Genomic DNA, 10,076 nt, shown 5'->3' with positions numbered 1-10,076 from the left:
CATCCGTGCAACTGTAGTGACACGTGCTTTACGAGAATGGATCATTGTACCTGTTCCTATTACATCATTTTCTTCAAATCGGATTGGTTAAACTCTTCATCGGATGATATTTGTCACTTTAGTTTTTAGTAAATGTCATCACTTATATTTATAGAATGTTGACATTTTGAGGGTGGACTGTTTCCACTTCAAACACCATACTGCTATTTAGTTCCGTATTAACGCCTTTATATTGAAATCAATTATATACACCAAGCTTCGTTGGTTCAAGTTCAGAACACACCCCTCGATATTATCGCTTTTGTATTGACGACAATACACCAATGCTTATTGGTCTATGTTCAGAATGATGGTATACGGGGATATCCCAACTACACTTGAGAGTAATATCATAGAGAAAATATGAAAACATAGTATTTTCTCTATGGTAGTATACAATACCAAAACCCAAGTGTCATTTATTTAATATTTTAATTAAAAACAGAACATATTACATGTTTTTATTTTTGAATTTTTTATTTTCTCTATATAAATTAATGATTGTCTTGTCGATGTAAGTTTATACCATTAAGTTTGTTCCCATGATACAAAAGCGTTATCCAATCAATTGACTGATTCACTCTCAATGCATTCGAAGGACACATTGTGGTAGAAACGTTATTTTAAAAAGTTTGCATCCGGGTTCACATAAGAAATAGTGGAAATAAAACTGGAAATCTCTTTCTAACATGCTTGCCCTTTGGCCTATGAATATCACACCTATTTCATATCGTTGTATGTATATCATGTTTTCTCTTTGTATGAAATTTTTCATTTGTTTTGATCCAGCAAAAAAAAAAAAAAAAACAATAGTACTCACACTACGTTTTTTTTTTCTGGATCAACACAAATGAAAAACTTCATACAAATTATATTTGGATCCAAATTAATTTATTTCAAGATGTTTTCTCTTTTTTATACTTGGTGTATTCGTTTTTGTTCTTTGTTACAAAATTGCTTAATCTTTTGGTGTCGTCTATGATGTCTCAATCCTTATTTTGGGGGAGGGGGGTGGGTGGGTAATAGAGACAAGCCTCTGGTTTATACTGCTATCCCCTTCTCTCCATTTCGAATTGTTGTGTTTTTTTCTGCTTTTGTAGTTGTTGTTAAAACTTGATTTTGATGGTTTTGTCCTATTGCTTTTGGAAATCATTAAATGTAAACCAACAAACCCATATTGGTCTGCATCGGCTTATACTCCGGCAAGGAGCGGCAATATTAATTCTGGTAAGCAGCGACATAAGGAGGACGCAATGATTGAAAAAAAATATTATCACATCTAGTCTTCTACATTACTTTTTCGCTCAGTGCCCATTAGTGATTTTCATGTACGACAGCGGGGTCCGAACCAAGGTGACGACTAGAGACTCGGTCAGGGTCCCAGAATAAAAATTCCTAGTAGGGTTCATGGAAGTGTTTTCACGCTTAGTTATGGCACAAAATTGTGCATTTCAACTACAATAATTAGGGATTGACTATCAAACCAACGTTATTTGGATAGGTAAATTAATATATAATTAACGGGGGTCCAGGCCTGACCGACGGGTGGGGAGTATTTCCCTTCCCTCACTGAAGCCACCACTGGCGGGTAGCTTAGACACGAAGACACCCTCAAGGTGAAAGCATGTTACTGTAGAGCTACTCCACACCTTTGAGACCGAAAATATCTTCGACAAGTTTTGCCAACAAAATATATACCAAATGATCCTGGAAATTCCGCATGAGATATTAAATTCAATGCTCTAACTGTACGGTTTATCTCCGGTTTTTGTTTGTTTGTTTGTTTGTTTGTTTTTTTAATTTTAGTAGTTTCAGTTTTCCTTTCTGCATTATTGTTTTTTTTTTTAAAGTTTTATATTATTTTAAGGGGAATGTGTAAATGTTTGCATTGTTTAGGGAGGGAATAAGGCCAAATAATATTATTATTGCATTGGTGTTTTTTTTTTCATTTTTTTTTCATTTTCATTTTAGTAGTTTCAATTTTCTTTTCTGCATTATGGTTTTGATGTTATTTTTGATGTTTAAGTTTTACAGTATATTATTTTAAGGGGAATGGGTAAATATTTGCATTGTTTAGAGAGAAGTCTTTAAGAATTTTAAATAATAATATTATTATTATTACAAAAACTACACTCATAATATGTAATGTTGGGGGAATGGGAAAATAGAAGGCGATTAAAACAAAAAGATGATTTGTGCTATTGGAAATCCTTTTAATATTGACAAGAATACCCCAACCTATTGACAACACCAAGCTTTATTTACCTGTTCAGAATAATGGTAACTAGGGGTATCCAAACTATGCTGTGAGTAATATACTTTTCCTGAACACAATAATAAGCTAGTAAGACTATCAGTTATTTTATATTTTTTATGATAAACAAAAGGGAAATGTTCACTTACTGGACCATATGCATAAATAACTATCCTCATAAAACGTCAGCAGTCCTAGCAATTGATTTGAATTGAATTTTATAGTTAGCAACTTATATGCAGAAAATGACTTACGTTTTGTCAACACTAACGCCATGGATACAGTGTAATATCTTCAGAATTAAAGCAATACAGGTCTCCCTCCAATTAAAGACCATTTGGCTCCAGGGTTTTCCTGGTCTGTAGCAGCGTTGGACTTAAAAAACATTATTATAAGAAATTTAAGGTAGTCACAGAAAGGTGGTCTTTAATTGGAGACGGTCTTTAACTAGGTGGAGATCTTTATCCTTCTTGTATTGAAAGAGTTTGACCTACAGTGAAGAAAAAAATATACAAAAATTCATTGTCTTTTCGTTATTTCAGTGGCGATTTCATTTTTTTAGCCTTGTAGCGCGAGTGGCAACTAAGTGCACACATATCTTTTTCTTGATAAATATAAACCTAAATTGGAAGAATGGAGATCACATAAGATATTAGGGTCATTATTAGATAGTACCTGTGATATTAATCATAGAATTGTGCTTGCTAATGCAGCATTTAATAATCTTTAGAGGATGTGGGTCAAAAGTAAAATTTCACTGGATTGTAAACTAATGCTTTATGATGCTTTAATGTATCTATTTTACTGTAAATGCAGCACTTGATCAGCACCAAAGCATGTGCAGTGGCGGCACAAGAGGGCGGGGGGGGATTTTCCCCCAGATAATTTTCTTACGCCACCCCCTCCCCCGTTTTTCCCCACCCGAAGATTAAGAAAAACCACAATTCGTAGGGGAGAAAAAAATGATATAGGTCCTATATTTTCTACATATGTAGTAGACTATCTATCTATAAAATTAATTTGAGTGACACCCGACCACGTCCACTTCGGGCCACCGTGTTGCCCACTAAAATTTTACCTTTCCCCCAGATTCAAACTCTGGCGCCGCCACTGAGCATGCGTTTGATAATAAACTATTATAGATGTTTGTCATAGAAAACACATAAGAAGTAGGTCTGTAAAACGAGCCCACTCTCAGAAAGAGTCTGTGGTATGGTCTATGCTTGGTCATGTTTTGAGGATGGATAAAAATACACCAGCTTTTTCAACATTCGTTTATGCAGTTGTTTTTAGTAACAGTTTTAAAGGATCTGCTGGAAGACATTAAACCAACATTTTGTCTTCAATTAGAAATGATTTAAAATTTATTTAAGTTAACTGATCCCGAAGATTTAAATGTTTTAAGCGATATTGCAAAAGATATAAATAAGTGGGATGATCTGTTTCAATAATATTCTGTAAAATGATAATAAAATATAAAACCAAAATTTAAATTTATACAATTTTAAAGCAAAAATACAATTTACAATTTTCGCAAAGCGAAATACAATTTGCTTTTTTTCTTTATATGTAAATGTATTTGCAATTGGAAAAATAAAATAAAAAACAATGATTGGTGTTAGAGGACGGAATTAAAGTACCCGAATTTCGTTGCAAAGTAAAACACAAAGAGCTAGAAAACCAGTGCAATGTGATTCAAGATCTTATTTTATTTTTTATCAAACATCACATACTAACATACTATAACATGGTTTGAAACTTGGGCATTGTCTAAAATGTGTTAATAAAATATTAAAAACCAAGATACAGTATACATATTGTACTGATTACAACCACAACACATTCAAATTGTCTTGTTAAAATCATGATAAAATATTAATAAAATTAAAGCATTGAATGTGGTTAAAATGGAAAATACTTCTGATATATTATTTTATCAAAATTGGTGCAGTAGAACTCTTTTGTCAAATTGTTAAAATACTGTTTAAATATAACTTTATTTTAAACATATGTCAATTAAAAATCTACTACTGGAAGCCATGGCGGAGTACAATGATTGTGTCAAAAATTAAGTTATAAGTACATCGATAATGTAGAACAGTGTAATTTGGGGGAATATCCATATTATATATTAAGTTTAATTCTAATCTTTTCATTATTTTCTAGACTGTTTTTGTTTAAATAAAAGATATATAAATAATATTAGAAAGTTAGAATCAAAGGAAATATTAGAAAAAAAAATAAAATAAGAAAAACCAGTACTTATATTTGTCATTGATGCGAGTAGGGGGCAGAGCACCATGTTTAAGAATCTAAGTTCTGTTTGTTTTGTGTATTATTGTTTTTCTGTTCCACCACGTCTGTGCCCTTGGCTACATGAGTGATTGACTTTTTTTGTAATCGGCCTTGTTGTTAGGCCTAGTTAGTTTGGAACTATACTGCACTGTTTGCTTACAAATAAACGCGTTACTTACTATGCTTGTTTATCAATGAAATGCTTTTGAAAAATCAAAATAGTTTTTAGATTGCTCAGTTACATCATTTACCTCAATTTGCATTGGCTCAATTTTAGAATAGCTCTTCAACGGACGACGAATGAATGAATAAATTAACGAATAGGCGTAATTTTTGCCCTACATGACGTGGAAATGTACTGAATACTCAGTACGTTTGAAAACAATTGCGAAAACAAATCGCAAGTTGTTCTCGGGTGGGACACGAACAAATCAATCAATTTATTTCACCTGTCTTATTCTGAGACAACTAGGCCTATATAAACTCTATAACTGTATATTGTCTCAGATTTGCATCAATGGTCATACAATCATCTATCCAGTATTTTTTTGACTGTTTTTCTGTAAATGAAAGATATATAAATAATAATAGAATGTTAGAATCAAAAGAAATATTAGAAAAAAATTAAAATAAGAATAACCAGTACTTCAGTTTGCCATTGATGCGAGTAGGGGGCCGAGCACATTTTCAAAAATTTAAATTCTGTTTGTTGTGTTTATTGTTGTTCCATTCAATGCCGTAGCCAGGATTTCCAAACAGTGCAGGAGTATATCAGGGTGGATCCACTTTACGTGTGAATTCGAACAATGTGGACCCATTTTACGCAAAAATATGAAAAAATCTGGGCCCATTTTCTTAAATTTTACCCATTTTAAGCTAAATATGAAAAATCTGGACCCATCTTTCAAAAAGTGGACCCATTTTATGCATACAATTACATAATTTGGACCCATTTTTAAAAATGTGGACCCATTCTTTGTGGACCCATTAGAAAATTGTGTGGGACTGTCCCAACTGTCCTAATAGCTGCCTACGGCATTTGTTCCGTTCCAACCACGCCTGTGCCTTTAGCTACAATGGTTAGAAAAATTAGAAAAAAAATTTAAATAAGAAAAAAATGCACTTTAATTTGTCATTGATGCGAGTAGGGGTTGAGCACATGTTCAAGAATCTAAATTCTACTTGTTTTGTTTATTGTTGTTGTTCCGTTCCACCCACGCCTGTGCCCTTTCTACAAGGGTAATTGACTTTTTGCAATCGGACTTTTGTTAGGCCTAGTTTGTTTGGAACTATACTGCACTGTTGTTTTACAAATTAAACGCGTTATTTACGGTCCCGGGCCCACTAGTAATCACTATTATGTTTATTTATCAATGACATGCTTTTGAAAACTCAAAATAGTTTTTAGATTGCTCGGTTACGTCATTTACCTCAATTTGGATTGGCTCAATTTTAGAATAGCTCTTCAACGGACGATGAATGGATGAATGAATTAACGAACAATTAATCAATCAGCTTATTTCATTTGCATTATTCTGAGACAACTATATAAACTATATAACTGTGATTGTCTCAGATTTGCATAAATAGTCATAATCATCTAAATATAAAAATTCGGAAGCCCCAGTAAATTGGGGTTGTAGACCTATTAGTACCGTGCCAACATTAATTATTGATTATAATTTTCTCATCTCCTAAATTGAAGCATAATATATAGGCCCATCCAAACGCTCTGCGTTTTCATAACCATGTTGGTTTATTCGCAAAGTTAAAAGAAGATAAGAGAAACACATGAAAATTCTCAAATTTAGTTAGAATTAAAAGAAATATTTGAAAAAAAAAATTAAAATAAGAAAAACCAGTACTTTAATTTGTCATTGATGCGAGTAGGGGCCGAGCACATGTTCAAGAATCTAATTTCTGTTTGTTTTGTGTATTATTGTTTTTCTGTTCCACCCACACCTGTGCCCTTGGCTATACAAGTGATTGACGTTTTTGTAGTAGGCGTAGTTTGTTTGGAACTATATACTGCACTGTTTGTTTTACAAATAAACGCGGTATTTACGGCCCCGGCCCACTAGTAATTACTATATGCTTATTTATCAATGAAATGCTTTTGAAAACTCAAAACACTTTTTGGATTGCTCGGTTACGTCATTTACCTCAAATTGTATTGGCTCAATTTAAAAATAGCTCTTCAACGGACGATGAATGAATGAATGAATAAATTAACGAATAGGTGTAATTTTTGCCCTACCTGACGTGGAAATGGACTGAATACTTAGTACGTTTGAAAACAATTGCGAAAAAAATCGCAAGTTGTTCTCGGGTGGGACTCGAATCCACGATCTCCAGATCACTAGCCTGGTATCATACCTCTAGACCACTGAGCTTGCGCCTGGTGGCCAGGGTTGAATTCGAGTCCAAGTAAGCAGCGGGTACTGCACCCTGCAGTGTTGATAGTAATTGTTATTGTCGTGATGGAATAGACAATAACTGGATTTGCGTCAGGAGAAACATGTGTAGGTGTACCTTTTGCCCTACCTGACGTGGAAACGTACAGAATACTCAGTACGTTTGAAAACAATTGCGAAAAAAATCGCAAGTTTTTCTCGGGTGTGACACGAACGAATCAATCAGTTTATTTCACTTTCCTTATTCTGAGACAACTAGGCCTATATAAACTGTATAACTGTATATTGTATCAGATTTGCATCAATGGTCATACAATCATCTATCCAGTGTTTTCTTGACTGTTTTTCTTTAAATAAAAGATATATAAATAATAATAAAATGTTAGAATCAAAAGAAATATTAGAAAAAAAAATATTATTAAGAAAAACCAGTTTGTCATTGATGAGAGTAGGGGGCCGAGCATATGTTCAAAAATTTAAATTCTGTTTGTTGTGTTTATTGTTGTTCCGTTCATAATAACCACAGTCCCAGGATTTATTGGATTACTGACTTGCTAAAAAGAAAATCTTATGATAGGGCGCTTATTCAAACGGGGCACTTAAGGAAATCAATGCCGTAGCCAGGATTTCCAAACAGTGCAGGAGTATATCAGGGTGGATCCACTTTACGCGTAAATTCAAATTCAAACAATGTGGACCCATTTTACGCAAAAATATGAAAAAATCTGGGCCCATATTTTCTTAAAATTTACCAATTTTGAGCTAGATATGAAAAATCTGGACCCAGCTTTCAAAAAGTGGACCCATTTTATGCATAAAATTACATAATTTGGCCCATTTTTAAAAACATGGACCCATTCTTTGTGGCCCATTAAAAAATTGTGTGGGACTGTCCCAACTGTCCTAATAGCTGCCTACGGCATTTGTTCCGTTCCACCCACGCCTGTGCCCTTAGCTACAATGGTTAGAAAAATTAAGAAAAAAAAATTAAAATAAGAAAAAAAAGTACTCAATTTCAATTCAATTCAATTAACATTTATTCAATTAATTAATAAATACATCAAATGATAAATAAAGTGGACAACATTAAAATTAATTAATTAGGATCAAAAATAGAAGCGAAGCTTGTCTCAATTTGACCCCGACAAAACAAAAAGTAAAAATTAATAATAAACGCATATCAGGTAGACCTACATTTTATATACAAATATATATATATATATATATATATATATATATATATATATATAAATACATATATACATATATACATATACACACACATACATACACACACATACACTCCAATACATACATGTAGATACACACACACGCGAACACACACACATACATATATGCACACGCACATATACACACAAACCAACACCTACACACTTAAACACACATATATATACATACAATATAAATCATCAAAGGTACATATGCAGTGTTTAGATAAGGACATGATGGAACATCGTAGGCTACCCTGTAGCTATTTAACAAATGTCCATGTTTGAATATCATATATATATATAACATATATACACATACACATACATATATAAAATAAAATATTTAAATAAAGTTAAGATTGGTACATTTCTAAATAATATTTCTTCATCTGCTTTCTAAAAGTGTGGGTACTATGGCAATTTTTAAACTTAACATGAGTATCATTCCATAATTTCGGTCCGTATACAGAAATAAAAAATTGGCTTTTGGTTAGTCTTACAAAAGGAACGTAAAGTGAGTTTGAATTTTTTAAGCAATAACTGTGTATAGGTTTATAATCATAAAATAAAGCTAATATAGAGGTTGGGATTTGGCCTTTTAAGTATTGAAACATAAAACACGCAACTTGTAGTTTGTTTAGATCCATAATTGTTAATATATTTAGTTTTTTAAACAGAGGTTCCGAAGACGATGCAAATGAAGCTAAATCAATTATTCTGACAACACGTTTTTGTAGCTTAAGTAATCTATCCAGGTTCGAAGAATAGTCACAGCCCATATTAAGTTACAATACTGCAAATAAGGGAGAATAAGAGTATTGTATAAAGTAATTAAAGTGTTGCGTGGGAAGAATAACTTAAGCCTGTTTATTATGCCTATTGATTTTGATATTTTGCTTGCAACATAATTTTGGTGTAATTTCCAACTTAGAGTTTCATCAATGAATACTCCTAAAAACGAAGTATTTGATTTACGTTCTATATGATTTTTATTTAAAATAATGCTAAAGTTTGAAAAATTTACGTTCTTATGGTGTGAATGAAATAAAATATAGTTAGTCTTTTGAATATTAATTAGGAGCTTATTTGCATTGAACCAGAAACCAATTTTTTAAAACTCATTATTAAACGTATTGAACAAAACATTGAGGTCTTCATTAGAATAAAAAAAACGTAGTATCATCGGCGAAGGACACCAATTGGAGGGTGTCACTAATTCTACACAAGTCATTAACATATATTATGAAAAGTAACGGCCCCAAGGCCGACCCTTGTGGCACCCCACAAGTTACATCCCTCGTCGATGATTTACCTGATCCAACAGAAACAAATTGTTTACGATTATTCAAATAACTTATAAACCATTTTAAAGCAATCAATTTGTCATTGCTGCGAGTAGGGGTTGAGCACATGTTCAAGAATCTAAATTCTGCTTGTTTTGTTTATTGTTGTTGTTCGGTTCCACCCACGCCTGTGCCCTTTCTACAAGGGTAACTGACTTTTTGCAACCGGACTTAATTGTTAGGCCTAATTTTTTTGGATACTGCACTGTTTGTTTTACAAATTAAAAGCGTTATTTACGGTCCCGGGCCCACTAGTAATTCGAGACTATTTTGTGTACCTGAAATTTTAGGCGGTCTCGGGGTTCGGTCTCAAATTAGAAACCTCTAAATAGAGACCACGGATTAGGTGTGGTTTACAAACAGCATAATCAGAGGAGGGTTTCTTTTGTGCGAGTTGCGAGTTACAAAATGCGAGTTGCGAGTTACAAAATACGAGTTGCGAGTTACAAAATGCGAGTTGCGAGTTACAAAATGCAAGTTGCGAGTTACAAAGTGCGAG

Source organism: Anneissia japonica, unplaced genomic scaffold (genome assembly GCF_011630105.1).
Source record: "Anneissia japonica isolate Jap-2015-1 unplaced genomic scaffold, ASM1163010v1 scaffold1489_len2284818_cov182, whole genome shotgun sequence".
Taxonomy (NCBI): Eukaryota; Metazoa; Echinodermata; class Crinoidea; order Comatulida; family Comatulidae; genus Anneissia; species Anneissia japonica.
The sequence above is the reverse complement of the archived record's forward strand: the minus strand, read 5'-3'. Positions refer to the sequence as shown.